At 45.3% G+C, this 27,316-nt stretch overlaps 46 pseudogenes; all 46 read left to right on the top strand.

Annotated features, from left to right (window-relative positions):
- The first annotated feature begins 209 nt into the window (after positions 1-209).
- On the top strand, positions 210-328 carry LOC148242469 (5S ribosomal RNA; annotated as a pseudogene).
- Positions 329-1,219: 891 nt separating this feature from the next.
- On the top strand, positions 1,220-1,338 carry LOC148242470 (5S ribosomal RNA; annotated as a pseudogene).
- Positions 1,339-2,217: 879 nt separating this feature from the next.
- Positions 2,218-2,336, top strand: LOC148242471 (5S ribosomal RNA; annotated as a pseudogene).
- Positions 2,337-2,543: 207 nt separating this feature from the next.
- Positions 2,544-2,657, top strand: LOC148242472 (5S ribosomal RNA; annotated as a pseudogene).
- Positions 2,658-3,216: 559 nt separating this feature from the next.
- Positions 3,217-3,335, top strand: LOC148242473 (5S ribosomal RNA; annotated as a pseudogene).
- A 557-nt stretch (positions 3,336-3,892) lies between these two features.
- LOC148242474 (5S ribosomal RNA) lies at positions 3,893-4,011 on the top strand (annotated as a pseudogene).
- A 559-nt stretch (positions 4,012-4,570) lies between these two features.
- Positions 4,571-4,689, top strand: LOC148242475 (5S ribosomal RNA; annotated as a pseudogene).
- A 204-nt stretch (positions 4,690-4,893) lies between these two features.
- LOC148242476 (5S ribosomal RNA) lies at positions 4,894-5,012 on the top strand (annotated as a pseudogene).
- A 259-nt stretch (positions 5,013-5,271) lies between these two features.
- LOC148242477 (5S ribosomal RNA) lies at positions 5,272-5,390 on the top strand (annotated as a pseudogene).
- Positions 5,391-6,273: 883 nt separating this feature from the next.
- LOC148242478 (5S ribosomal RNA) lies at positions 6,274-6,392 on the top strand (annotated as a pseudogene).
- Positions 6,393-6,950: 558 nt separating this feature from the next.
- Positions 6,951-7,069, top strand: LOC148242479 (5S ribosomal RNA; annotated as a pseudogene).
- Positions 7,070-7,273: 204 nt separating this feature from the next.
- Positions 7,274-7,392, top strand: LOC148242480 (5S ribosomal RNA; annotated as a pseudogene).
- A 260-nt stretch (positions 7,393-7,652) lies between these two features.
- Positions 7,653-7,771, top strand: LOC148242481 (5S ribosomal RNA; annotated as a pseudogene).
- A 561-nt stretch (positions 7,772-8,332) lies between these two features.
- On the top strand, positions 8,333-8,451 carry LOC148242482 (5S ribosomal RNA; annotated as a pseudogene).
- Positions 8,452-8,657: 206 nt separating this feature from the next.
- Positions 8,658-8,776, top strand: LOC148242483 (5S ribosomal RNA; annotated as a pseudogene).
- A 208-nt stretch (positions 8,777-8,984) lies between these two features.
- On the top strand, positions 8,985-9,104 carry LOC148242484 (5S ribosomal RNA; annotated as a pseudogene).
- Positions 9,105-9,664: 560 nt separating this feature from the next.
- Positions 9,665-9,783, top strand: LOC148242485 (5S ribosomal RNA; annotated as a pseudogene).
- Positions 9,784-10,344: 561 nt separating this feature from the next.
- LOC148242486 (5S ribosomal RNA) lies at positions 10,345-10,463 on the top strand (annotated as a pseudogene).
- A 3,492-nt stretch (positions 10,464-13,955) lies between these two features.
- Positions 13,956-14,074, top strand: LOC148242487 (5S ribosomal RNA; annotated as a pseudogene).
- Positions 14,075-14,279: 205 nt separating this feature from the next.
- LOC148242488 (5S ribosomal RNA) lies at positions 14,280-14,399 on the top strand (annotated as a pseudogene).
- Positions 14,400-14,605: 206 nt separating this feature from the next.
- On the top strand, positions 14,606-14,724 carry LOC148242489 (5S ribosomal RNA; annotated as a pseudogene).
- A 561-nt stretch (positions 14,725-15,285) lies between these two features.
- On the top strand, positions 15,286-15,404 carry LOC148242490 (5S ribosomal RNA; annotated as a pseudogene).
- A 234-nt stretch (positions 15,405-15,638) lies between these two features.
- Positions 15,639-15,757, top strand: LOC148242491 (5S ribosomal RNA; annotated as a pseudogene).
- A 205-nt stretch (positions 15,758-15,962) lies between these two features.
- On the top strand, positions 15,963-16,083 carry LOC148242492 (5S ribosomal RNA; annotated as a pseudogene).
- A 233-nt stretch (positions 16,084-16,316) lies between these two features.
- LOC148242493 (5S ribosomal RNA) lies at positions 16,317-16,435 on the top strand (annotated as a pseudogene).
- Positions 16,436-16,992: 557 nt separating this feature from the next.
- On the top strand, positions 16,993-17,111 carry LOC148242494 (5S ribosomal RNA; annotated as a pseudogene).
- Positions 17,112-17,317: 206 nt separating this feature from the next.
- On the top strand, positions 17,318-17,436 carry LOC148242495 (5S ribosomal RNA; annotated as a pseudogene).
- Positions 17,437-18,317: 881 nt separating this feature from the next.
- LOC148242496 (5S ribosomal RNA) lies at positions 18,318-18,436 on the top strand (annotated as a pseudogene).
- Positions 18,437-18,971: 535 nt separating this feature from the next.
- On the top strand, positions 18,972-19,086 carry LOC148242497 (5S ribosomal RNA; annotated as a pseudogene).
- Positions 19,087-19,292: 206 nt separating this feature from the next.
- On the top strand, positions 19,293-19,411 carry LOC148242498 (5S ribosomal RNA; annotated as a pseudogene).
- A 210-nt stretch (positions 19,412-19,621) lies between these two features.
- Positions 19,622-19,740, top strand: LOC148242499 (5S ribosomal RNA; annotated as a pseudogene).
- A 207-nt stretch (positions 19,741-19,947) lies between these two features.
- Positions 19,948-20,066, top strand: LOC148242500 (5S ribosomal RNA; annotated as a pseudogene).
- A 206-nt stretch (positions 20,067-20,272) lies between these two features.
- Positions 20,273-20,391, top strand: LOC148242501 (5S ribosomal RNA; annotated as a pseudogene).
- A 560-nt stretch (positions 20,392-20,951) lies between these two features.
- Positions 20,952-21,070, top strand: LOC148242502 (5S ribosomal RNA; annotated as a pseudogene).
- Positions 21,071-21,264: 194 nt separating this feature from the next.
- Positions 21,265-21,386, top strand: LOC148242503 (5S ribosomal RNA; annotated as a pseudogene).
- Positions 21,387-21,619: 233 nt separating this feature from the next.
- LOC148242504 (5S ribosomal RNA) lies at positions 21,620-21,738 on the top strand (annotated as a pseudogene).
- A 207-nt stretch (positions 21,739-21,945) lies between these two features.
- On the top strand, positions 21,946-22,064 carry LOC148242505 (5S ribosomal RNA; annotated as a pseudogene).
- Positions 22,065-22,269: 205 nt separating this feature from the next.
- On the top strand, positions 22,270-22,388 carry LOC148242506 (5S ribosomal RNA; annotated as a pseudogene).
- Positions 22,389-23,145: 757 nt separating this feature from the next.
- LOC148242507 (5S ribosomal RNA) lies at positions 23,146-23,264 on the top strand (annotated as a pseudogene).
- An 889-nt stretch (positions 23,265-24,153) lies between these two features.
- LOC148242508 (5S ribosomal RNA) lies at positions 24,154-24,272 on the top strand (annotated as a pseudogene).
- Positions 24,273-24,478: 206 nt separating this feature from the next.
- LOC148242509 (5S ribosomal RNA) lies at positions 24,479-24,597 on the top strand (annotated as a pseudogene).
- Positions 24,598-24,802: 205 nt separating this feature from the next.
- On the top strand, positions 24,803-24,921 carry LOC148242510 (5S ribosomal RNA; annotated as a pseudogene).
- A 560-nt stretch (positions 24,922-25,481) lies between these two features.
- LOC148242511 (5S ribosomal RNA) lies at positions 25,482-25,600 on the top strand (annotated as a pseudogene).
- Positions 25,601-26,095: 495 nt separating this feature from the next.
- Positions 26,096-26,214, top strand: LOC148242512 (5S ribosomal RNA; annotated as a pseudogene).
- A 148-nt stretch (positions 26,215-26,362) lies between these two features.
- Positions 26,363-26,481, top strand: LOC148242513 (5S ribosomal RNA; annotated as a pseudogene).
- A 592-nt stretch (positions 26,482-27,073) lies between these two features.
- Positions 27,074-27,192, top strand: LOC148242514 (5S ribosomal RNA; annotated as a pseudogene).
- Positions 27,193-27,316: the final 124 nt, after the last annotated feature.

Raw genomic sequence — 27,316 nt, forward strand, 5'->3', positions numbered from 1 at the left:
GAAAGAGTGAATGTATTTGCAGCGCAGAATGAAACGTGAGTGATCATACCAGCACTAATGCAACGGATTCTATTAGAACTCTGCAAATTAAGTGTACTTGGGCGAGAGTAGTACTACGATGGGTGACCTCCTGCGAAGTCCTTATATTTCACCCATTTTCTTGGGAAGAAAGGAGAAGGAGTGTATGTATTTGTAGCGCGCAATTAAACAGGTGCGATCATACCAGCACTAAAGCACCAGATCCCATCAGAACTCCGCATTTAAGTGTGTTTGGGCGAGAGTAGTACTCGGATGGGTGACTTCTTAGGAAGTCCTCGTGTTGCACCCATTTTTTTTCGGATGGGTCGTTCGACGTTACGCGTGAATGGAATTATGAACCGCTGGTTCATTCGGAAAGGTGAGTCACGGTGCTGGGGCATGTTATTTGATATTAAAACGAGAAGGAGAGATGCAGAGTGGACGCACAAGGAAACAAATGATGGGAGGGGGGATGGAAGGAGAAAGAGTGTATGTATTTGCAGCGCATTGTGAAACATGAGCGATCATACAAGCACTAATGCAACGTATTCTCTCTGAACTCCTCAAGTTAAGGGTGCTTGTGCGAGAGTAGTACTAGGATGGGTGACCTCCTGCGAAGTCCTTATATTTCACCCATTTTCTTGGGAAGTCCTCGTGTTACACCCATTTTTTTACAGATGATTCTTTCGACGTTACACGCGACTTGAATTATGGTCCGCAGGTTTATTCGCAAATGTGAGTCACGACGCCGTGGCATTTTACTTGATATTTGAACGAAAACGGGAGGTGCAGTGCGCACGCACAAGGAAAAAAATGACGGGGGGGGGGGGATAACAAAGGAGAATGAGTGTATGTATTTGTAGCGCGAAATTAAATTGATGCGATTATACCAGCACTAAAGCACCTGATCCCATCATAACTCCGCAGTTAAGTGTGCTTGGGCGAGAGTAGAATACGGATGGGTGACCTCCTGGGAAGTCCTCTTGTCACACCAATTATTTTTTAGACGGGTCGTTCGACGTTACGCGCGACTGAATCTATAGTCCGCTGGTTTATACGCAAATGTGAGTCAAGAAGCAGGAGCATTTTAATCGATATTAGAACGAGAAGGAGAGGTGCAGTGTGAACGCACAAGGAAACAAATGATGGGAGGGGGGAGGGAAGGAGAAGGAGTGTATATATTTACAGCACGAAATGAAACAGGTGCGATCACACCAGCACAAATGCACCGGATCCCATCAGAACTCTGCAGTTAATTGTGCTTTGGCGAAAGTAGTACAAGGATGGGTTACCTCCTGGGAATTTCTCTTGCTACACCCATTTTTTTTTCAGATGGGTCGTTCGACATTACGCGCGACTGGAACTATGGTCCGCTGGTTTATACACAAATGTGAGTCAAGACGCAGGGACATTTTAATTAATATTAGAACGAGAAGGAGAGGTGAAGTGTGAACGCACCAGGAAACAAATGATGGGAGGGGGAAGAAAGGAAAAGGAGTGTATGTATTTGCAGCGCGAAATTAAACAGGTGCGATCATACCAGCACTAATGCATCGGATCTGAACTCCGCAGTTAAGTGTGCTTGGGCGAGAGTGGTACTCGGATGGGTGACCTCCTGCGAAGTCCTTATATTTCACCCATTTTTCTTGGGAAGTCCTCGTGTTGCACCCATTTTTTTGCAGATGATTCTTTCAACGTTACGCGCGACTTGAATTATGGTCCGCAGGTTTATACGCAAATGTGAGTCACGGCGCCGTGGCATTTAACTTGATATTTGAACGAGAACGGGAGGTGCAGTGCGCACGCACAAGCAAACAAATGATGGGAGGGGGAAGAAAGGAGAAGGAGTGTATGTATTTGCAGCGCAAAAGTAAATCGGTGATATTATACCTGCACTAATGCACCGAATCCCATCAGAACTCCGCAGTTAAGTGTGCTTGGGCGAGAGTAGTACTCAGATGGGTGACCTCCTGGAAAGTCGTCGTGTGGAACCAATTTTTTTCAGACGGGTCGTTCGATGTTACGCGTGGCTGGAGCAATGGTCCGCTGGTTTATATACAAATGTGAGTCAAGAAGCACGGACATTTTAATCGATATTAGAACGAGAAGGAGAGGTGCAGTGTGAACGCACAAGGAAACAAAAGATGGAGGGGGAAGGGAAGGAGAAGGAGTGTATATATTTTCAGCACCAAATGAAACAGGCGCGATCATACCAGCACAAATGCACCGGATCCTATCAGAACTCTACAGTTAAGTGTGCTTTGGCAAAAGTAGTACAAGGATGGGTTACCTCTTGGGAAGTTCTCGTGTTGCGCCCATTTTTTTTTTTGGATGGGTCAGTCGACGTTACGCGCGACTAGAACTATGTTCCGCTGGTTTATACGCAAATGTGAGTCAGGACGCAGGAGCATTTTAATTGATATTAGAACGAGAAGGAGAGGTGAAGTGTGAACGCACCAGGAAACAAATGACGGGAGGGGGAAGAAATGAGAGGGAGTGTATGTATTTGTAGCGCGAAATTAAACAGGTGCGATCATACCAGCACTAATGCACCGGATCTGAACTCCGCAGTTAAGTGTGCTTGGGCGGGAGTGGTACTCGAATGGGTGACCTCCTGGGAAGTCCTCGTGTTGCACCCATTTTTTTTCGGATGGGTCGTTCGATGTTACGCGTGAATGGAATTATGATCCGCTGGTTCATTCGCAAAGGTGAGTCACGGTGCCGGGGCATTTTACTTGATATTAGAACGAGAATGAGAGATGCAGAGTGCACGCACAAGGAAACAAATGACGGTAGGGGATGGAAGGAGAAAGAGTGTATATATTTGCAGCGCAGAATGAAACATGAGCGATCATACCATAACTAATGCAACGGATTCTATCAGAACTCCGCAAGTTAAGGGTGCTTGGGCGAGAGTAGTACTAGGATGGGTGACCACCTACGAAGTCATTATATTTCACCCATTTTCTTGGGAAGTCCTCGTGTTGCACCCATTTTTTTGCAGATGATTCTTTCGACGTTACGTGCGACTTGAATTATGGTCCGCAGGTTTATTCGCAAATGTGAGTCACAGTGCCGTGGCATTTTACTTGATATTTAAACAAGAACGGGAGGTGCAGTGTGCATGCACAAGCAAACAAATGATGGGAGGGGGAAGAAAGGAGAAAGAGTGTATGTATTTGCAGCACGAAATTAAACAGGTGCGATCATACCAGCACTAATGCACCAGATCCCATCAGAACTCCGCAATTAAGTGTGCTTGGGCGAGAGTTGTACTCAAATGGGTGACCTCCTGGGAAGTGCTCGTGTTGCACCCATTTTTTTTCGGATGGGTCGTTCGACGTTACGCGCGAATGGAATTATGAACCGCTGATTCCTTCGCAAAGGTGAGTCACGGTGCCGGGGCATTTTACTTGATATTAGAATAAGAATGAGAGACGCAGAGTGCTCGCACAAGGAAATAAATGATGGGAGGGGGGATAGAAGGAGAAAGAATGTATGTATTTGCAGCGTAGAGTGAAACATGAGCGATCATACCAGAACTTATGCAACGAATTCTATCAGAACTCCCCAAGTAAGGGTGCTTGGGCGAGAGTAGTACTAGGATGGGTGACCTCCTACGAAGTCCTTATATTTCACCCATTTTCTTGGGAAGTTCTCGTGTTGCACCCATTTTTTTGAAGATGATTCTTTCGACGTTGCGCACGACTTGAATTATGGTCTGCATGTTTATTTGCAAATGTGAGTCACGGCGCCGTGGCATTTTACTTGATATTTGAACGAGAACGGGAGGTGCAGTGCGCACGCACTAGGAAAAAAATTATGGGAGGGGGAAGAAATGAGGAGTGTATGTATTTACAGCGCGAAATTAAAAATGTGCGATCATACCAGCACTAAAGTACCGGATCCCATCAGAACTCAGCAGTTAAGTGTGCTTGGGTGAGAGTAGTATTCGGATGGGTGACCTCCTGGGAAGGCCTCGTGTTGCAACCATTTTTTTTCGAATGTGTCGTTCGACGTTACGCGCGAATGGAATTATGAACCGCTGGTTCATTCGCAAAGGTGAGTCACGGTGATGGGGCATTTTACTTGATATTAGAACGAGAAGGAGAGATGCAGAGTGCACGCACAAGGAAACAAATGACGGGAGGGGGGATGGAAGGAGAAAGAGTGTATGTATTTGCAGCGCAGAATAAAACATGAGCGATCATACCAGCACTAATGCAACAGATTTTATCAGAACTCCGCAGTTATGGGTGCTCGAGAGAGGGTAGTACTAGAATGGATGACCTCCTCCGAAGTCCTTATATTTCACCCATTTTCTTGGGAAGTCCTCGTGTTGCACCCATTTTTTTGCAGATGATTCTTTCGAAGTTACGCGCGACTTGAATTATGGTCCGTAGGTTTATTCGCAAATGTGAGTCACGGCGCCGTGGAATTTTACTTGATATTAGAACGAGAAGGGAGGTGTAATGCGCACGCACAAGGAAACAAATGACGGAAGGGGGAAGGAAGGAGAAGGAGTCTATGTATTTGCGGCGCGAAATTAAACAGGTGCGATCATACCAGCACTAACGCACCGGATCCCATCTTAACTCCGCAGTTAAGTGTGCTTGGGTGAGAGTAGTACTCTGATGGGTGACCTCTTGGGAAGTCCTCTTGTCGCACCAATTTTTTTTCGGATGGGTCGTTCGACGTTACACGCGAATGGAATTATGAACCGCTGGTTCATTCGCAAAGGTTTGTCACGGTGCCGGTGCATTTTACTGATATTAGAACGAGAAGGAGAGATGCAGAGTGCGCGCACAAGAAAACAAATGATGGGAGGGGGAAGAAAGGAGAAGGAGTGTATGTATTTGCAGCGCGAACTTAAATCGGTGCTATCATACCAGCACTAATGCACCGGATCCCATCAGCACTCTGCAATTAAGTCTGCTTGGGCGAGAGTAGTACTCGGATGGGTGACCTCCTGGGAAGTCCACGTGTTGCACCCATTTTTTTGCAGTTCATTCTTTCGCCGTTACGCGCAACTTGAATTATGGTCCGTAGGTTTATTAGCAAATGTTAGTCATGGCGCCAGCGCGACTTGAATTATGGTCCGCAGCTTTATTAGCAAATGTTAGTCACGGCGCCGTTGCATTTTACTTTATATTTGAACGAGAACGGGAGGTGCAGTGCGCACGCACAAGGAAACAAATGACGGGAGGGGGAAGAAATGAGAAGGAGAGTATGTATTTGCAGCGCGAAATTAAAAGGTGCGATCATACCAGCACTAATGCACCGGATCACATCAGAACTCCGCAGTTAAGTGTGCTTGGGCGAGAGTAGTACTCAGATGGGTGATCTCCTGGGAAGTCCTCGTGTAGCACTCATTTTTTTTTCGGATGGGTCGTTCGACGTTACGCGCGAATGGAATTGTAAACCGCTGGTTCATTCACAAAGGTGTGTCACGGTGCCGGTGCATTTTACTTGATATTAGAACGAAAATGAGAGATGCAGAGTACACGCACAAGGAAACAAATGACGGGAGGGGGGATGGAAGGAGAAAGAGTGTATGTATTTGCAGTGCAGAATGAAACATGAGGGATCATACCGGCATTAATGCAACGGATTCTATCAGAACTCCGCAGTTAAGTGTCCTTGGGCGAGAGTAGTACTTGGATGGGTGACCTCATGGGAAGTCCTCTTGTTGCACCCATTTTTTTTCAGATGGGTCGCTCGACGTTATGCACGAATGGAATTATGAACCGCTGGTTCATTCGCAAAGGTGAGTCACGGTGCCAGGGCATTTTACTTGATATTAGAACGAGAAGGAGAGACGCAGAGTGCATGCACAAGGAAACAAATGACGGAAGGGGGAAGGAAGGAGAAGGAATCTATGTATTTGCAGCGTAGAGTGAAACATGAGCGATTATACCAGAACTTATGCAACGAATTCTATCAGAACTCCCCAAGTTAAGGGTGCTTGGGCGAGAGTAGTACTAGGATGGGTGACCTCCTTCGAAGTCCTTATATTTCACCAATTTTCTTGGGAAGTTCTCGTGTTGCACCCATTTTTTTGCAGATGCTTCTTTCGATGTTGCGCACAACTTGAATTATGGTCCGCAGGTTTATTCGCCAATGTGAGTCACGGCGCCGTGGCATTTTACTTGATATTTGAACGAGAACGGGAGGTGCAGTGCGCACGCACTAGGAAACAAATTATGGGAGGGGGAAGAAATGAGGAGTGTATGTATTTACAGCGCAAAATTAAAAATGTGCGATCATACCAGCACTAAAGCACAAGATCCCATCAGAACTCAGCAGTTAAGTGTGCTTGGGCGAGAGTAGTATTCGGATGGGTGACCTCCTGGGAAGGCCTCGTGTTGGACCCATTTTTTTTCGGATGTGTCGTTCAACGTTACGCACGAATGGAATTATGAACGCTGGTTCATTCGCAAAGGTGAGTCACGGTGATGGGGCATTTTACTTGATATTAGAACGAGAAGGAGAGATGCAGAGTGCACGCACAAGGAAACAAATGACGGGAGGGGGGATGGAAGGAGAAAGAGTGTATGTATTTGCAGCGTAGAATAAAACATGAGTGATCATACCAGCACTAATGCAACAGATTTTATCAGAACTCCGCAGTTATGGGTGCTCGAGAGAGGGTAGTACTAGAATGGATGACCTCCTGCGAAGTCCTTATATTTCACCCATTTTCTTGGGAAGTCCTCGTGTTGCACCCATTTTTTTGCAGATGATTCTTTCGACGTTACGCGCGACTTGAATTATGGTCCGCAGGTTTATTCGCAAATGTGAGTCACGGCGCCGTGGAATTTTACTTGATATTAGAACGAGAAGGGAGGTATAATGCGCACGCACAAGGAAACAAATGACGGAAGGGGGAAGGAAGGAGAAGGAGTCTATGTATTTGCGGCGCGAAATTAAACAGGTGCGATCATACCAGCACTAACGCACCGGATCCCATCTTAACTCCGCAGTTAAGTGTGCTTGGGTGAGAGTAGTACTCTGATGGGTGACCTCCTGGGAAGTCCTCTTGTCGTACCAATTTTTTTTCGGATGGGTCGTTCAACGTTACACGCGAATGGAATTATGAACCGCTGGTTCATTCGCAAAGGTGTGTCACGGTGCCTGTGCATTTACTTGATATTAGAACGAGAAGGAGAGATGCAGAGTGCGCGCACAAGAAAACAAATGACGGGAGGGGGAAGAAAGGAGAAGGAGTGTATGTATTTGCAGCGCGAACTTAAATCGGTGCGATCATACCAGCACTAATGCACCGGATCCCATCAGCACTCTGCAATTAAGTCTGCTTGGGCGAGAGTAGTACTTGGATGGGTGACCTCCTGGGAAGTCCTCGTGTTGCACCCATTTTTTTGCAGTTCATTCTTTCGACGTTACGCACAACTTGAATTATGGTCCGTAGGTTTATTAGCAAATGTTAGTCATGGCGCCGGCGCGACTTGAATTATGGTCCGCAGCTTTATTAGCAAATGTTAGTCACGGCGCCGTTGCATTTTACTTTATATTTGAACGAGAACAGGAGGTGCAGTGCGCACGCACAAGGAAACAAATGACGGGAGGGGAAAGAAATGAGAAGGAGAGTATGTATTTGCAGCGCGAAATTAAACAGGTGCGATCATACCAGCACTAATGCACCGGATCACATCAGAACTCTGCAGTTAAGTGTGCTTGGGCGTGAGTAGTACTCAGATGGGTGATCTCCTGGGAAGTCCTTGTGTAGCACTCATTTTTTTTTCGGATGGGTCGTTCGACGTTACTCGCGAATGGAATTGTAAACCACTTATTCATTCACAAAGGTGTGTCACGGTGCTGGTGCATTTTACTTGATATTAGAACAAAAATGAGAGATGTAGAGTACACACACAAGGAAACAAATGACGGGAGGGGGGATGGAAGGAGAAAGAGTGTATGTATTTGCAGTGCAGAATGAAACATGAGGGATCATGCCGGCATTAATGAAACGGATTCTATCAGAACTCTGCAATTAAGGGTGCTTGGGCGAGAGTAGTACTAGGATGGGTGACCTCCTGCGAAGTCCTTATATTTCATCCATTTTCTTGGGAAGTCCACGTGTTGCACCCATTTTTTTGCAGATTATTCTTTCGACGTTACGCGCGACTTGAATTATGTTCCGCAGGTTTATTCGCAAATGTGAGTCACGGCGCCGTGACATTTTACTTGATATTTGAACGAGAACGGGAGATGCAATGCGGACGCACAAGGAAACAAATGATGAGAGTGGGAAGAGAGGAGAAGGAGTGTATGTATTTGCAGCGCAAAATTAAACAGGTGCGATCATACCAGCACTTATGCACCGGATCCCATAAGGACTCCGCATTTAAGTGTGCTTGGGCGAGGGTAGTACTCGGATGGGTGACCTCCTGGGAAGTCCTCGTGTCGCATAAATTTTTTTTCAGACAGGTCATTCGTCGTTACGCGCGACTTGAACTATGATCCGCTGGTTTATATGCAAATGTGAGTCAAGAAGCTGGGGCATTTTAATTGATATTAGAACGAGAAGGAGAGGTGCAGTGTGAACGCACAAGGAATCAAATGATGGGAGGGGGGAGGGAAAGAGAAGGAGTGTATGTATTTTCAGCATAAAATGAAACAGGTGCCATCATACAAGCACAAATGCACCGGATCCCATCAGAACTTCGCAGTTAAGTGTGCTTTGACGAAAGTAGTACAAGGATGGGTTACCTCTTGGGAAGTTCTCGTGTTGCACCCATTTTTTTTTTTCAGATGTGCCGTTCGACGTTACGCGCGACTTGAACTTTGGTCCACTGGTTTATACGCAAATGTGAGTCAAAAAGCAGGGGGATTTTAATTAATATTAGAACGAGAAGGAGCGGTGCAGTGCGCACGCATAAGGAAACAAATGACGGAAGTGGGAAGAAAGAAGAAGGAGTGAATGTATTTGCAGGGCAAAATTAAATAGGTGCGATCATACAAGCAACTTATGCACCAGATCCCATCAGGACTCCGCAGTTAAGTGTGCTTGGGCGAGAGTAGTACTCAGATGGGTGACCTCCTGGGAAGTCCTCGTGTTGCACCCATTTTTTTCGGATGGGTTGTTCGACGTTACGCGCGAATAGAATTATGAACTGCTGGTTCATTCGTAAAGGTGAGTCACGGTGCGGGGGCATTTTACTTGATATTAGAACAAGAAGGAGAGATGGAGAGTGCACGCAGAAGGAAACAAATGACAGGAGGGGGGATGGAAGGAGAAAGAGTGTATGCATTTGCAGCGCAGAATGAAACATGAGGGATCATACCAGCACTAATGCAACGGATTCTATCAGAACTCCGCAAGTTAATGGTGCTTGGGCGAGAGTAGTACTAGGATGGGTGACCTCCTGCGAAGTCCTTATATTTCACCCATTTTCTTGGGAAGTCCTCGTGTTTCACCCATTTTTTTGCAGATGATTCTTTCAACGTTATGCGCGACTTGAATTATGGTCCGCAGGTTTATTTGCAAATGTGAGTCACGGCGCCGTGGCATTTTACTTGATATTTGAACGAGAATGGGAGGTGTAGTGCGCACGCACAAGGAAACAAATGACGGGAGGGGGAAGAAAGGAGAAGGAGTGAATGTATTTGCAGTGCGAAATTAAGCAGGTGCGATCATACCAGCACTAATGCACCGGATCCCATCAGAACTCCGCAATTAAGTGTGTTTGGATGAGAGTAGTACTCGGATGTGTGACCTCCTGGGAAGTACTCGTGTTGTACCCATTTTTTTTCGGATGGGTTGTTCGACGTTACGCGCGAATGGAATTATGAACCACTGTTTCATTCGCAAAGGTGAGTCACGGTGCTGGGGCATTTTACTTGATATTAGAACGAGAATGAGAGATGCAGAGTGCACGCACAAGGAAACAAATGACGGGAGGGGGGATGGAAGGAGAAAGAGTGTATGCATTTGCAGCGCATAATGAAACATGAGTGATCATACCAGCACTAATGCAACAGATTCTATCAGAACTCCGCAAGTTAAGGGTGCTTGGGTGAGAGTAGTACTAGGATGGGTGACCTCCTACGAAGTCCTTATATTTTACCCATTTTCTTGGGAAGTCCTGGTGTTGCATCCATTTTTTTGCAGATGATTCTTTCAACATTATGCGCGACTTGAATTATGGTCCGCAGGTTTATTTGCAAATGTGAGTCACGACGCCGTGGCATTTTACTTGATATTAGAACGAGAACGAGAGGTGCAGTGCGCACACACAAGGAAACAAATGACGGGAGGGGGAAGAAAGGAGAAGGAGTGTATGTATTTGCAGCGCGAAATTAAAAAGGTGCGATCATACCAGCACTATTGCACCGGATCCTATCAGAACTCTGAAGTTAAGTGTGCTTCGGTGAGAGTAGTACTCGGATGGGTGACCTCCTAGGGAGTCCTCGTGTTGCACCAATTTTTTTTTCGGAGGGGTCGTTAGACATTACGCGCGAATGTAATTATGAACAGCTGGTTCATTCACAAATGTGAGTCACGGTGCTGGGTAATTTTACTTGATATTAGAACGAGAAGGAGAGATGCAGAGTGCACGCCCTGCAGAAGAGGGACTGGCCAGGCTGAGGATAGACTAGGGGGCCCTATGGTGGTTCTTGCTGATATGGTGGGGGCACTGGATTATACTGTGGCGGTGCCGGGCAATACTGTGGCTGTGGCACTGGATTATACTGCGGTGGTAGCACCGGGTGGTACTATGGAGGAGTAGGCTCGTACCGGGGTTGCTCAGGATCCTCTCGCTGCAGTGGTGGCTCAACCTGTGGCAGCGAGGGAGGGTCAGGTAGTTCCCTTCTCTCCTCTCGGCCCTACTGAGCAGTAATGAGTCTCTCCAGCATCTCAAATATCTTGTCAACGTCTTCCCGAAGCAAACCATCCTGGGTTATTCGATTTAGTGGGGGTCTTCCTCTTCTCATCTCTCCGTACCTGCATTTCACAAGGAAGGGTTGAGTAATTCATTGGTTTGGTGTTTCTCTAAGTATCATTGTGTAAGGGACGAGTTCGAGGAACGCGGCTCTGATACCAACTGTAACAACTCCAGAAATCCAAAAGAAAATGCATATAAAAATCTGAGTGCGAAAGCGAAATAAATGATTTAGGCTAGTATCCCTTACATAATAACTTAAAAGTACTAAACAATATCAAAGAGTAAGTCCTCTAAAGGAAATACTAGAAATGAAAGAAGTATAAAGAAAACTATAAGACATCTAGTATTTACTCGCTGTCTTCTTGTGGATCGGGCTCGGGAACCAGGTCTTCCTGATCTGAAATGGTTAAGTAAGGAATAAGCTACACTAACCCAGTAAGGAAATCACACTATTCGCCATCACAGAAGCAAAGGTTGGTAGAAAATTAAAATAACCAATGGAGCAGTAGATTTAAACAAATTCATTTATCAATAATCAAACCATTTACCGTCCACTTACCGCAGTGAGATTTATAAAAACAACCTATGGAAATAATAATATTATATATATCATGAATTCATATATAATCTGTAACATAGCACATATCATACTTTTATATTCAAATCATCAAATAACAATTTTCCCTTCTTATCAGCCTACTAGTATCCATGGGGATCCATAGGGGTCCCTGCTACACGTGAACCATTTTCCTTAAAAAACTTAATTCCAGGGCCGTTCCCATACCCCGTTCGGTATGGACACCAAAATAATAAACCTCAATACCCCGTCCGGTATGAGGGTGAAGCGGGTCGTCCCCATACCCCGTTCGGTATGGGCGCCAAATGACTAAATCTTCATTCCCCGTCCAGTATGAGACAACGTTCACGGTAGAGTTCCCTATGAACCCTGTCCGTCCACCATCTCCCAGGATATCTAGTGAGGCTGTCATCTTATCCATTTATCAAATCCGATCCCATTCCTATTTATCCTTAGTCTCCATTACCAACTCAAACATGAATGCATACACAAGTAACGTGCATCCAACAAAGCAAGCATATATTAGATTTCCAAAATTAAACAGTAGTGATATATGCATTCAAAATGATAGAATAAATAAACCAGATACCATAATGCATTTAAACTGTAAAATAAATCAAACAGGAATTAACAGAGAAATATGTGAGGTTCGGGCTCCATTAGCAACCCTAATTAATTATGCATATCTATTTAATTTGTACAAATACAGTATTATCATTTATTCAGACTTCAATTCCATGATAGGAAATAGGGTGAGGGGTCCTTACCAGATTTGACACCGAACCCTAGATTTTCACTGCGCTTACGGGCAGTCCCTGGGTTCCCTGAATATTTTCTCGGGAACTGAAACGTGCTTACAGTACCTACACGTCCCAAATAACCCAAAAATCATACCCAGGGCCAATTCGGCCAATTTCAGAATTTCGGCATGGTGGCTACGCCGTGCTCTGGCGCCGCCGCCGTGCTCTGGCAGCGATCCGCCTCGGGTTGGCTATTTTCGGCCAAATTCAGCTAAACTTGTATCGGTTCCTGTGAGAAAACACCCTTAGGGCCCTCGATGAGATTATTTATAATTATCCGCTTTTGATATGAGCCGTTCGTCGCATTTAATATGAACCGTCCGATTGCGATTAAATAGAAAATAAATCTGGACCGTTCATCGTGATTCAATCTGGACCGTCCGTGCACGATTCAATCTGGGTCGTCTGTGCGCGATGCAATCTGGGCCATCCGTGCGCGTTTTTTATCTAGGTCGTCCGTGTGTGCAGGAACGAATCTCATCCGTTCGATCGCGCGCACGCGGATCGCCCACGTGGCTTCCTTCCGCGTGGCCTCCTGCGTCAGTGTCTCTGCCACACGGCGCGTCTTGGTTGGCTGGGGCTGCTGACCGGGCAGCTGACGTGGCACAATTGTTTTAAATTACGTTTTGACCCTCTGGTTTTCAATTTTTCTTTCAAAAATACCCCCAGAACCAAAATTTTCACCCCTTTTTCCCAAAATTGTTTTCAATTAAATCCCTAATAATGTTTACCCCTTATTATTATTGTTATTTCCATTAAAATAAATTAAACTAAATTAAATTTAATATATTATTACATAATTAATTATTATATTCATATAATAATTACAAAATAAAATAAAATAAAATAAAAAGAAAGGGTTGGGGTGTTACAGATGTATCCCTAAAAATCACATACACTAGCAAACTAACTTTAAAATATTCTAAAAACATTGCGAATTTTTTAAATATTTTGATTCTTCTTACAATAGTGTGATTTTTAATTGAATTTTGAAATCATCTTTTTTGATACTTTTAATGTTTAAAAAGATATTTTAACTTGAAAATTTGTGTGATTTAGACTGAGATATGAAGTAAATACATGACCAATCACAACTAAAGTTGAAGTGTTATTTGTGTCTATTCGGAGTAATATTCTGGTGATGACCTCACATGTCATAAAAATGATTAATGATTTAAATCAATAGATTTAGTTTTTCTTTTGAGACTCTTTCTACATATAAAGCTCATTCACAAGGAAACAAATGACGGGAGGGAAATGGAAGGAGAAAGCGTGTATGTATTTGCAGCGCAGAATGAAACATGAGCGATCATACCAGCACTATGCAACGGATTCTATCAGAACTCCGCAAGTAAGGGTGCTTGGGCGAGAGTAGTACTAGGATGGGATATCTCCTACGAAGTCCTTGTATTTCACCTATTTTCTTGGGAAGTCCTCGTGTTGCACCCATTTATTTGCAAATGATTCTTTCGACATTACACACAACTTGAATTATTGTCCACAGGTTTATTCGCAAATGTGAGTCACGGCACCGTGGCATTTTACTTTATATTAGAACGAGAATGAGAGGTGCAGTGCGCATGCACAAGGAAACAAATGCGGGAGGAAGAAGAAAGGAGAAGGAGTGTATGTATTTGCAGCACAAAATTAAACAGTTGTGATCATACCAGCACTAATACACCGGATCCCATCAGAACTCTGCAGTTAAGTGTGCTTTGGCGAGAGTAATACTCGGATGGGTGACCTCCTGGGAAGTCCTCGTGTCGCACTTTTTTTTTTCAGACGGGTCGTTCGACATTACGTGTGACTGGAACTATGGTCCGCTAGTTTATACGCAAATGTGAGTCAAGAAGCAGGGGTATTTTAATCGATATTAGAACGAGAATGAGAGGTGCAGTGTGAACGCACAAAGAAACAAATGATGGGAGGAGAAAGGAAAGGAGAAGGAGTGTATGTATTTTCAGCACGAAATGAAACAGGTGCGATCACACCCGCACAAATGCACAGGATCCCATCAGAACTCCGCAGTTAATTGTGCTTTGGTGAAAGTAGTACAAGGATGGGTTATCTCCTGGGAAGTTATTCGTGTTGCACCCATTTTTTTTTCAGACGGGTCGTTCGACGTTACGCGCGACTAGAACTGCAGTCCGCTGGTCTATACGCAAATGTGAGTCAAGAAGTAGGGGCATTTTAATCGATATTAGAACGAGAATGAGAGGTACAGTGTGAACGCACAAGGAACCAAATGACAGGAGGGGGAAGAAAGGAGAAGGAGTGTATATATTTACAGCGCGAAATGAAACAGGTGCGATCATACCAGCACTAATGCACCGGATCTCATCAGAACTCCGCAGTTAAGTATGCTTGGGTGAGAGTAGTACTCGGATAGGTGACCTCCTGGGAAGTCCTCGTGTTGCATCCATTTTTTTTCGGATGGGTCATTCGACGTTACCCGCGAATGGAATTATGAACCACTGGTTCATTCGCAAAGGTGAGTCACAGTGCCGGGGCATTTTATTTGATTTTAGAACGAGAAGGAGAGATCCAGAGTGCACGCACAAGGAAACAAAATGACGGGAGGGGGAATAGGAGGAGAAAGAGTGTATGTATTTGCAGCGCAGAGTGAAACATGAGCGATCATACCAGAACTAATGCAACGGATTCTATCAGAACTCCGCGGTTAAGGGTGCTTGGGCGAGAGTAGTACTAGGATGGGTGACCTCCTGCGAAGTCCTTATATTTCACCCATTTTCTTGGGAAGTCCTCGTGTTGCACCCATTTTTTTGCAGATGATTCTTTCGACGTTACGCACGACTTGAATTATGGTCCACAGGTTTATTCGCAAATGTCAGTCACGCCGCCGTGGCATTTTACTTGATATTTGAACGAGAACAGGAGGTGTAGTGCGCACGCACAAGGAAACAAGTGACGGGAGGGGGAAGAAAGGAGAAGGAGTGTATATATTTACTGTGCAAAATTAAACAGGTGCGCTCATACCAGCACTAATGCACCGGATCCCATCAGAACTCCGCAGTTAAGGGTGTTTGGGCGAGAGTAGTACTAGGATGGGTAACCTCCTGCGAAGTCCTTATATTTCACCCATTTTCTTGGGAAGTCCTCGTGTTGCACCCATTTTTTTCAGATGATTCTTTTGACGTTACGCGCGACTTGAATTATGGTCCGTAGGTTTATTCGCAAATGTGAGTTACGGCGCCGTGGCATTTTACTTCACATTAGAACGAGAACGGGAGGTGCAGTGCGCATGCACAAGGAAACAAATGACGAGAGGGGGAAGAAAGGAGAAGGAGTGTATGTATTTGCAGTGCGAAATTAAATAGGTGCGATCATATTAACATTAAAGCACTGTATCCCATCAGAACTCCGCAGTTAAGTGTGCTTTGGCGAGAGTAGTACTCGGATGGGTGACCTCCTGGAAAGTCCTCGTGTTGCACCCATTTTTTTTCGGATTGATCGTTCGATGTTACGCACGAATGGAATTATGAACCGCTGGTTCATTCGCAAAGATGAGTCACGGTACTGGGGCATTTTACTTAATATTAGAACAAGAAGAAGATATGCAGGCTGCACGCACAAGGAAACAAATGACAGGAGGGGGATGGAAGGAGAAAGAGTGTATGTATTTGCAGCGCAGAATGAAACATGAGCGATCATACCAGCACTAATACAACGGATTCTATCAGAACTCCGCAGTTAAGGGTGCTTGGGCGAGAGTAGTACTAGGATGGGTGACCTCCTGCGAAGTCCTTTTATTTTACTCATTTTATTGGGAAGTCCTCGTGTTGCACCCATTTTTTTGTAGATGATCCTTTCGACGTTATGCGCGACTTGAATTATGGTCCGCAGGTTTATTCATAAATGTAAGTCACGGCGCCGTGGCATTTTACTTGATATTAGAACGAGAACAGGAGGTGCAGTGCGCACACACAAGGAAACAAATGACGGGAGGGGGAAGAAAGGAGAAAGAGTGAATGTATTTGCAACACGAAACTAATTAGGTGCGATCATACCAGTACTAATGCACCGGATGCCATCAGAACTCTGCAGTTAAGTGTGCTTGGGCGAGAGTAGTACTCGGATTGGTGACCTCCTGGGAAGTCCTCGTGTTGCACCCATTTTTTCTCGGATGGGTCGTTCGACATTACTCGCGAATGGAATTATGAACCGCTGGTTCATTCGCAAAGGTGAGTCACGGTGCCAGGGCATTTTACTTGATATTAGAACGAGAAGGAGAGATGCAAAGTGCACGCACAAGGAAACAAATGACGGGAGGGGGGATGGAAGGAGAAAGAGTGTATGTATTTGTAGCGCAGAATGAAACATGAGCGATCATACCAGCACTAATGCAACGGATTCTATCAGAACTCCGCAAGTTAAGGGAGCTTGGGCGAGAGTAGTACTAGGATGGGTGACCTCCTCCGAAGTCCTTATATTTCGCCCATTTTCTTTGGAAGTCCTCGTATTGCACCCATTTTTTGCAGATGATTCTTTCGACGTTACGCGCGACTTGAATTATGGTCTGCAGGTTTATTCGCAAATGTGAGTCACGGCGCCGTGGCATTTTACTTGATATTTGAACGTGAATGGGAGGTGCAGTGCACACGCACAAGGAAACAAATGGCAGGAGGGGGAAGAAAGGAGGAGTGTATGTATTTGCAACGCGAAATTAAAAAGATGCGATCATACCAGCGCTAATGCACTGGATTCCATCAGAACTCCGCAGTTAAGTGTGCTTGGGCGAGAGTATTTCTCGGATGGGTGACCTCCTGGGAAGTTCTCGTGTTGCACCAATTTTTTTTCAGACAGTTCGTTCGATGTTACGCGCGACTGGACTTGTGGTCCGCTGGTTTATACGCAAATATGAGTCAAGAAGCAGGGGCATTTTAATCCATATTAGAACGAGAAGTAGAGGTGCAATGTGAATGCACAAGGAAATAAATGATGGGAGGGCGGAGAGAAGGAGAAGGAGTGTATTTATTTTCAGCACCAAAAGAAACAGTTGCGATCATACCAGCACAAATGCACCAGATCCCATCAGATCTTAGCAGTTAAGTGTGCTTTGACGAAAGTAGTACAAGGATGGGTTACCTCCTGGGAAGTTCTCGTGTTGCACCCATTTATTTTTTCAGATGTGTCGTTCGACGTTAGGCGCGACTGGAACTATGGTCCGCTGGTTTATACGCAAATGTGAGTCAACACGCAAGGGCATTTTTATTGATATTAGAACGAAAAGGAGAGGTGAAGTGTGAACGCACCAGGAAACAAATGACGGGAGGGGGAAGAAAGGAGAAGGAGTGTATGTATTTGCAGCGCGAAGCGAAACAGGTGCGATCATACCAGCACTAATGCACTGGCTCCCATTAGAACTCTGCAGTTAAGTGTTGGCTAGAGTAGTACTCGGATGGGTGTCCTCCTGGGAAGTCCTCGTTTTGCACCCATTTTTTTTCGGATAGATCGTTCGACGTACGCGCGAATGGAATTATGATCAGCTAGTTCATTCGCAAAGGTGAGTCACGTTGCCGGGGCACTTTACTTGATATTAGAACGAAAAAAAGAGATGCAGAGTGCACGCACAAGGAAACAAATGACGGGAGGGGGGATGGAAGGAGAAAGAGTGTATGTATTTGCAGCGCAGAATGAAACATGAGCGATCATAGCAGAACTAAGGCAATGGATTCTATCAGAACTCCGCAAGTTAAGGGTGCTTGGGCGAGAGTAGTACTAGGATGGGTGACCTCCTGCAAAGTCCTTATATTTCACCCATTTTCTTGGAAGTCCTCGTGTTGCACCCATTTTTTTGTAGATTATTATTTCGATGTTACGCGCGACTTGAATTATGGTCCGCAGGTTTATTCGCAAATGTGAGTCACGGCGCCGTGGCATTTTACTTGATATTTGAACGAGAACGGGAGGTGCAGTGCGCACGCACAAGGAAACAAATGACGGGAGGGGGAAGAAAGGAGAAGGAGTGTATCTATTTACAGCGTGAAATTAAACAGGAGCGATCGTACCAGCACTAATGCACCGGATCCCATCAGAACTCCACAGTTAAGTATGCTTGGGCGAGAGTAGTACTCGAATGGGTGACCTCCTGAGAAGTTCTAGTGTCGCACCAATTTTTTTTCAGACAGGTCGTTCGACGTTACACGCGACTGGAACTATGGTCCGCTGGTTTATAAGCAAATGTGAGTCAAGAAGGAGGGGCATTTTAATCGACATTAGAACGAGGAGGAGAGGTGCAGTGTGAACGCACAAGGAAACAAATGATGGGAGGGGGGAGGAAAGGAGGAGTGTATGTCTTTTCAACACGAAATGAAACAGGTGCGATCATACCAGCATAAATGCACCGGATCCCATCAGAACTCTGCAGTTAAGTGTGCTTTGGCAAAAGTAGTACAAATCCTTATATTTCACCCATTTTTTGGGGAAGTCCTCGTATTGCACCCATTTTTTGCAGATGATTCTTTCTATGCTATGCGCGACTTGAATTATTGTGCGCAGGTTTATTCGCAAATGTGAGTCACGGCGCCATGACATTTTACTTGATATTAGAACGAGAAAGAGAGATGCAGAGTGCACGCACAAGGAAACAAATGACGGAAGGGGGAAGAAAGGAGAAGGAGTGTATGTATTTGCAGCGCGAAATTAAATAGGTGCGATCATACCATAAAGCACCAGATCCCATCAGAACTCCGTAGTTAAGTGTGCTTGGGCGAGAGTAGTACTAGGATGGGTGACCTCCTAGGAAGTTCTCGTGTGGTACCAATTTTTTTTCAGATTGGTCATTCGACGTTACGCGCGACTGGAGCTATGGTCCACTGGTTTATACGCAAATGTGAGACAAGAAGGAGGGGAATTTTAATCGATATTAGAACAAGAAGGAGAGGTGCAGTGTGAACGCACAAGGAAATAAATGATGGGAGGTGGGAGGGAAGGAGAAGGAGTGTTTCTATTTTCAGCACGAAATGAAACAGGTGCGATCATACCAGCACAAATGCACCGGACCCCATTAGAACTCCGCAGTTAAGTGTGCTTTGGTGAAAGTAGTAGAAGGATGGGTTGCCTCCTGGGAAGTTCTCGTGTTGCACCCATTTTTTTTTCAGATGGCTCGCTCGACGTTACGCGCGACTGGAACTATGGTCCGCTGGTTTATACGCAAATGTCAGTCAAGACGCACGCAGGGGCATTTTAATTGATATTAGAACAAGAAGGAGAGGTGAAGTGTGAACGCACCAGGAAACAAATGACGGGAGGGGGAAGAAAGGAGAAGGAGTGTATCTATTTCCATAGCAAAATGAAACAGGTCCGATCATACCAGCACTAATGCACCGGATCCCATCAGAACTCCGCAGTTAAGTGTGCTTTGGTGAAAGTAGTACAAGGATGGGTTGCCTCCTGGGAAGTTCTCGTGTTGCACCTAATTTTTTTTCAGACGAGTCGTTCGACGTTACGCGCGGCTGGAACTATGGTTCGCTGGTTTATACGCAAATGTGAGTCAAGAAGCAGGGGCATTTTAATCGATATTAGAACGAGAATGAGTGGTGCAGTGTGAACGCACAAGAAAACAAATGACGAGAGGGGGGAGGGAAGGAGAAGGAGTGTATGTATTTGCAGCACGAAATGAAACAGGTGCAATCATACCAGCACAAATACACCATATTCCATCAGAACTCCGCAGTTAAGTGTGCTTTGGCGAAAGTAGTACAAAAATGGGTTACCTCCTGGGAAGTTCTCGTGTTGCACCCATTTTTTTTTCTGATGGGTCGTACGACGTTACGCGCGACTGGAACTATGGTCCACTGGTTTATACACAAATGTGAGTCAAGACGCAGGGGCATTTTAATTGATATTAGAACGAGAAGTAGAGGTGAAGTGTGAACGAACCAGGAAACAAATGACGGAAGGGGGAAGAAAGGAGAAGGAGTATATGAATTTGCAGCGCAAAATGAAACAGGTGCGATCATACCAGGACTAATGCACCGGATCCCAACAGAACTCCGCAATTAAGTGTGCTTGGGCGAGAATTGTACTCGGATGGGTGACCTCCTGGGAAGTCCTCGTGTTGCACCCTTCTTTTTTCGAATGGGTCGTTTGACGTTACGCGCGAATGGAATTATTAACCGCTGATTCATTTGCAAAGATGAGTCACGGTGCCGGGGCACTTTAATTGATATTAGAACGAGAAGGAGAGATGCAGAGTCTACGCACAAGGAAACAAATGACGGGAGGGGGGACGGAACGAGAAATAGTGTATGTATTTGCAGTGCAGAATTAAACATGAGTGATCATACCAGCACTAATGCAACGGATTCTGTCAGAACACCGCAAGTTAAGGGTGCTTGGGCGAGAGTAGTACTAGGATGGGTGACCTCCTGCGAAGTCCTTATATTTCACCCATTTTCATTGGAAGTCTTCCTTTTGCACCCATTTTTTTGCAGATGATTCTTTCGATGTTACGCTCGACTTGAATTATGGTCCGCAGGTTTATTCACAAATGTGAGTCACGGCGCCGTACCATTTTCTTGAAATTAGAACGAGAACGGGAGGTGTAGTGCGCACGCACAAGGAAAAAAATGACGGAAGGGGGAAGAAAGGAGATTGAGTGCATGTATTTACAGCGCGAAATGAAACAGGTGCGATCATACCAGCACTAATGCACCAGATCCCATCAGAACTCCGCAGTTAAGTGTGCTTGGGCGAGAGTAGTACTCGGATGGGTGACCTCTTGCGAAGTCCTCTTGTTGCATCCATTTTTTTTCGGATGGGTCGTTTGACGTTAATTATGAACTTCTGGTTCATTCGCAAATGTTAGTCACGTTGCCGGGACATTTTATTTGTTATTAGAACGAGAAGGAGTCATGCAGAGTGCACGAACAAGGAAAAAAATGACGGGATGGGGGATGGAAGGAGAAAGACTGTATGTATTTGCAGCGCAGAATGAAACATGAGTGATCATACCAGCACTAATGCAACGGATTCTATCAGAACTCCGCAAGTTAAGGGTGCTTGGGCGAGAGTAGTACTAGGATGGGTGACCTCCTGCGAAGTCCTTATATTTCACCCATTTTCTTGGGAAGTCCTCGTGTTGCACCCATTTTTTTGCAGATGATTCTTTCGACGTTACGCGCGGCTTGAATAATAGTCTGCAGGTTTATTCACAAATGTGAGTAACGGCACCGTGACATTTTACTTGATATTAGATCGAGAATGGGAGGAGCAGTGTGCACGCACAAGGAAACAAATGACGAGAGGGGGAAGAAAGAAGAAGGAGTGTATGTATTTGCAGCGCAAAATTAAACAGGTGCAATCATACCAGCACTAATGGGCCGGATCCCATCAGAACTCCGCAGTTAAATGTGTTTGGGCGAGAGTAGTACTCGGATGGGTGACCTCCTAAGGAGTCCTCATGTCGCACCAATTTTATTTTCGGATGGGTCGTTCCACATTACGCGCAAATGGAATTATGAACTGCTGGTTCATTCGCAAAGGTGAGTCAAGAAGCAGGGGCATTTTAATCAAAATTAGAACGAGAAGGAGAGGTGCAGTGTGAACGCACAAGGAAACAAATGACGGGAGGGCGGAGGGAAGGAGAAGGAGTGTATGTATTTTCAGCACAAAATGAAACAGGTGCGATAATACTAACACAAATGCACCGGATCCCATCAGAACTCCGTAGTCAAGTGTGCTTTGGTGAAAGTAGTACAAGGATGGGGTACCTCCTTGGAAGTTCTCGTGTTGCACCCATTTTTTTTTTAGATTGCCGTTTGATGTTGCACGCGACTGGAACAATGGTCTGCTAGTTTATACGCAAATGTGAGTCAAGACGCAGGGGCATTTTAATTAATATTAGAACGAGAAGGAAAGGTGAAATGTGAATGCACCAGGAAACAAATGACGGGAGGGGAAATAAAGGAGAAGGAGTGTATGTATTTGCAGTGCGAAATGAAACTGGTGCGATCATACCAGCACTAATGCACCGGATCCCATCAGAACTCCGCATATAAGTGTGCTTGGGCGAGAGTAGTACTCTGATGGGTGACCTCCTTGGAAGTTCTCGTGTTGCACCCATTTTTTTTAGATGGGTCGTTCGACGTTATGCACTAATGGAATTATGAACCACTGGTTCATTCGCAAAGGTGAGTCACGGTACCGGGACATTTTACTTGATATTACAACTAGAAGGAGAGATGCAGAGTGCACGCACAAGGAAACAAATGACGAGAGTAGTACTAGGATGGGTGACCTCCTGCGAAGTCCTTATATTTCACCCATTTTCTTGGGAAGTCCTCGTGTTGCACCCATTTTTTGTAGATGATTCTTTTGACCTTACGCGCTACTTGAATTATGGTCCGCATGTTTATTCGCAAATGTGAGACACGTCGCCGTGGCATTTTACTTGATATTAGAATGAGAACGGGAGGCGCAGTGCGCACGCACAAAGAAACAAATGATGGGAGGGGGAAGAAAGGAGAAGGAGTGTATGTATTTGCAGTGCGAAATTAAACAGGTGCGATCATACCAGCACTAATGCACCGGATCCCATCATAACTCCGCAATTAAGTGTTCTTGGGCGAGACTAGTACTTGGATGGGTGACCTCCTGGGAAGTCATCGCACTAATTTTTTTTCAGACGGGTTGTTCGAAGTTACGTGCGACTGGAGCTATGGTCCGCTGGTTTATACGCAAATGTGAGTCAAGAAACAGGGGCATTTTAATCGATATTAGAATGATAAGGAGAGTTGCAATGTGAACGCACAAGGAAACAAATGATGGGAGGGGGGAGGTAAGGAGAAATAGTGTATGTATTTTCAGCACGAAATGAAACAGGTGCGATTATACCAGCACAAATGCACCGGATCCCATCAAAACTCCGTAGTTAAGTGTCCTTTGGTGAAAGCAGTACAAGGATGGGTTACCTCCTGGGAAGTTCTCGTGTTGCACCCTTTTTTTTTTCAGATAGGTCGTTCGACGTTACGCGCGACTGGAACTATAGTCTGTTGGTTTATACGAAAATGTGAGTCAAGACGCATTGGCACTTTAATTGATATTAGAACGAGAAGAAGAGGTGAAGTGTGAACGCACCAGGAAACAAATGACGGGAGGGGGAAGAAAGGAGGAGGAGTTTATGTATTTGCAGTGCGAAATGAAACAAGTGCGATCATACTAGCACTAATGCACCGGATCCCATCAAAACTCCTTAGTTAGTTAAGTGTGCTTGGGCGAGAGTAGTTCTCAGATGGGTGACCTCCTGGGAAGTCCTCGTGTTGCACCCATTTTTTTTCGGATGAGTCGTTCGACGTTACGCGCGAATAGAATTATGAACCGCTGGTTCATTCGCAAAGGTGACTCACGGTGCCAGGGCATTTTACTTGATATTATAACGAGAACGAGAGATGCTGAGTGCACGCTCAATAAAACAAATGATGGGAGGGGGGATGGAAGGAGAAAGAGTGTATGCACTTGCAACGCAGAATGAAACATGAGCGGTCATACAAGCACTAATGCAACGGATTCTTTAAGAACTCTGCAAGTTAAGGGTGCTTGGGCGAGAGTAGTACTAGGATGCGTGACCTCTTACGAAGTCCTTATATTTCACTCATTTTCTTGGGAAGCCTCGTGTTGCACCCATTTTTTTGAAGATGATTCTTTCTATGTTAGGCGCGACTTGAATTATGGTCCGCAGATTTATTAGCAAATGTGAGTCATGGCGCCGTGGCATTTTACTTGATATTTAAACGAGAACGGGAGGTGCAGTGCGCACGCACAATGAAACAAATAACGGGCTGGGGAAGAAAGGAGAAGGAGTGTATGTATTTGCAGCGCGAAATTAAACAGGTGCAATCATACCAGCACTAATGCACCAGATCCCACCAGAACTCCGCAGTTAAGTTTGCTTGGGCGAGAGTAGTACTCGGATGGGTGACCTTCTGGGAAGTCCTCGTGTCGAACCAACTTTTTTTCAGACGGGTCGTTCGACGTTACGCGCGACTGGAACTATGGTTCGCTGGTTTATACGCAAATGTGAGTCAAGAAGCAGGGGCATTTTAATCAATATTAGAACGAGAAGGAGAGGTGCAGTGTGAACGCAAAAGGAAACAAATGATGGGAGGGGGGAGGGAAGGAGAAAGAGTGTATGTATTTTTAGCACAAAATGAAATAGGTGCGATCATACCAGCACAAATGGACCGGATCCCATCAGAACTCCGCAGTTAAGTGTGCTTTGGCAGAAGTAGTACAGGGATGGGTTACCTCATGGGAAGTTCTCGTGTTGCACACATTTTTTTTCAAATGGGTCGTTCGATGTTACGTGCGACTAGAACTATGGTCCGCTTGTTTATACGCAAATGTGAGTCAAGACACAGGAGCATTTTAATTGATATTAGAACGAGAAGGAGAGGTGAAGTGTGAACGCACCAGGAAACAAATGACAGGAGGGGGAAGAAAGGGGAAGGAGTGTATGTATTTGCAGCGCAAAATGAAACAGGTGCGATCATACCCGCACTAATGCACCAGATCCCATCAGAACTCCGCAGTCAAGTGTGCTTGGGCGAGAGTAGTACTCGGATGGGTGACCTCCTTGCAATTCCTCGTGTTGCACCCATTTTTTTCGAATGGGTCGTTCGACGTTACGCGTGAATTGAATTATGAACTGCTGGTTCATTCGCAAAGGTGAGTCACGGTGCCGGGGTATTTTACTTGATATTAGAACGAGAAAGAGAGATGCAGAGTGCACGAACAAGGAACCAAATGACGGGAGGGGGGATGGAAGGAGAAAGAGTGTATGTATTTACAGCGCAGAATGAAACATGAGCGATCATACCAGCACTAATGCATCGGATTCTATTAGAACTCCGCAAGTTAAGGGTGCTTGGGCGAGAGTAGTATTAAGATGGGTGACCTCCTGCGAAGTCCTTATATTTCACCCATTTTCTTGGGAAGTCCTCGTGTTGCACCCATTTTTTTGCAGATTATTATTTCGATGTTACGCGCGACTTGAATTATGGTCCGCAGGTTTATTCGCAAATGTGAGTCACGGCGCCGTGGCATTTTACTTGATATTAGAACGAGAACGAGAGGTGCAAGGCGCACGCACAAGGAAACAAATGACGGGAGGGGGAAGAAAGGAGAAGGAATGTATGTATTTGCAGCGCAAAATTAAACCGGTGAGATCATACCAGCACTATTGCACCGGATCCCATCAGAACTCCGTAGTCAACTGTGCTTGGGCGAGAGTAGTGCTCGGATGGGTGACCTCCTGGGAAGTCCTCGTGTTGCACCCATTTTTTTGCGGATGATTCTTTCGACATTATGCGCGACTTGATTTATATTCTGCAGGTTTATTCGCAAATGTGAGTTACGGCACCGTGGCATTTTACTTGATATTAGAACGAGAACGGGAGTTGCAGTGCGCACGCACAAGGAAATAAATGACGGGATGGGGAAGGAAGGAGAAGGAGTGTATGTATTTGCAGTGCAATATTAAACAGGTGCGATCATACCAGCACTTATGCACCGGATCCCATCAAAACTCCTGGGAAGTCCTTTTGGGAAGTCCTCGTGTCGCACCAATTTTTTCTCGCACGGGTCGTTCGATGTTACGCGCGATTGGAGCTATGGTCCACTTGTTTATATGCAAATGTGAGTCAGGAAGCAGGTGCATTTTAATCGATATTAGAACGAGAAGGAGAGGTGCATTGTGAACGCACAAGGAAACAAATGATGGGAGGTAGGAGGGAAGGAGAAGGAGTGTATGTATTTTCAGCACGAAATAAAACAGGTACGATCATACCAGCACAAATGCACCGGATCCCATCAGAACTCCGCAGTTAAGTGTGCTTTGGCGAAAGTAGTACAAGGATGGGTTACCTCCTGGGAAGTTCTCGTGTTGCACCTTTTTTTTTTCACATGGGCCGTTCGGCGTTACGCGTGACTGGAACTATGGTCCGCTAGTTTATACGCAAATGTGAGTCAAGAGGCAGGGGCATTTTAATTGATATTAGAACGAGAAGGAGAGGTGAAGTATTTGCACCGCGAAATGAAACAGGTGCAATCATACCAGCACTAATGCACCGGATCCAATCAGAACTCCACAGTTAAGGGAGCTTGGGCGAGAGTAGTACTAGGATGGGTGACCTCCTGCGAAGTCCTCGTGTTGCACCAATTTTTTTTCGGATGGGTCGTTCGACGTTACGCGCGAATAGAATTATGAACAGCTGGTTCATTCGCAAATGTGAGTTACGGTACCGGGGCATTTTACTTGATATTAGAACGAGAATGAGAGATGCAGAGTGCACGCATAACGAAACAAATGACGGGAGGGGGGATGGAAGGAGAAAGAATGTATGTATTTGAAGCGCAGAATGAAAGATGAGCGATCATACCAGCACTAATGCAACGGATTCTATCAGAACTCCGCAAGTTATGGGTGCTTCGGCGAGAGTAGTACTAGGATGGGTGACCTCCTGCGAAGTCTTTATATTTCACCCATTTTCTTGGGAAGTCCTCGTGTTGCACCTATTTTCTTGGGAAGTCCTCGTGTCCCACCAATTTTTTCTCAGACGGGTCGTTCAACATTACACGCGACTGGAACTATGATCCACTGGTTTATACGCAAATGTGAGTCAAGAAGCAGAGGCATTTTAATCGATATTAGAACAAGAATGAGAGGTGCAGTGTGAATGCACAAGGAAACAAATGATGGGTGGGGGGAGGGAAGGAGAAGGAGTGTATGTATTTTTAGCACGAAATGAAACAGGTGTGATCATACCAACACAAATTCACCGGATCCCATCAGAACTCCGTAGTTAAGTGTGCTTTGGCGAAAGTAGTACAAGGATGGGTTATCTCCTGGGAAGCTCTAGTGTTGCACCCATTTTTTTTTTCAGATGAGTCGTTCGACGTTACGCGCAACTGGAACTATGGTCCAATGGTTTATACGCAAATGTGAGTCAAGATGCAGGGGCTTTTTAATTGATATTAGAACGAGAAGGAGAGGT

This window comes from Carica papaya, chromosome 8, assembly GCF_054855325.1.
Source record: "Carica papaya isolate Zhongbai chromosome 8, ASM5485532v1, whole genome shotgun sequence".
NCBI lineage: Eukaryota > Viridiplantae > Streptophyta > Magnoliopsida > Brassicales > Caricaceae > Carica > Carica papaya.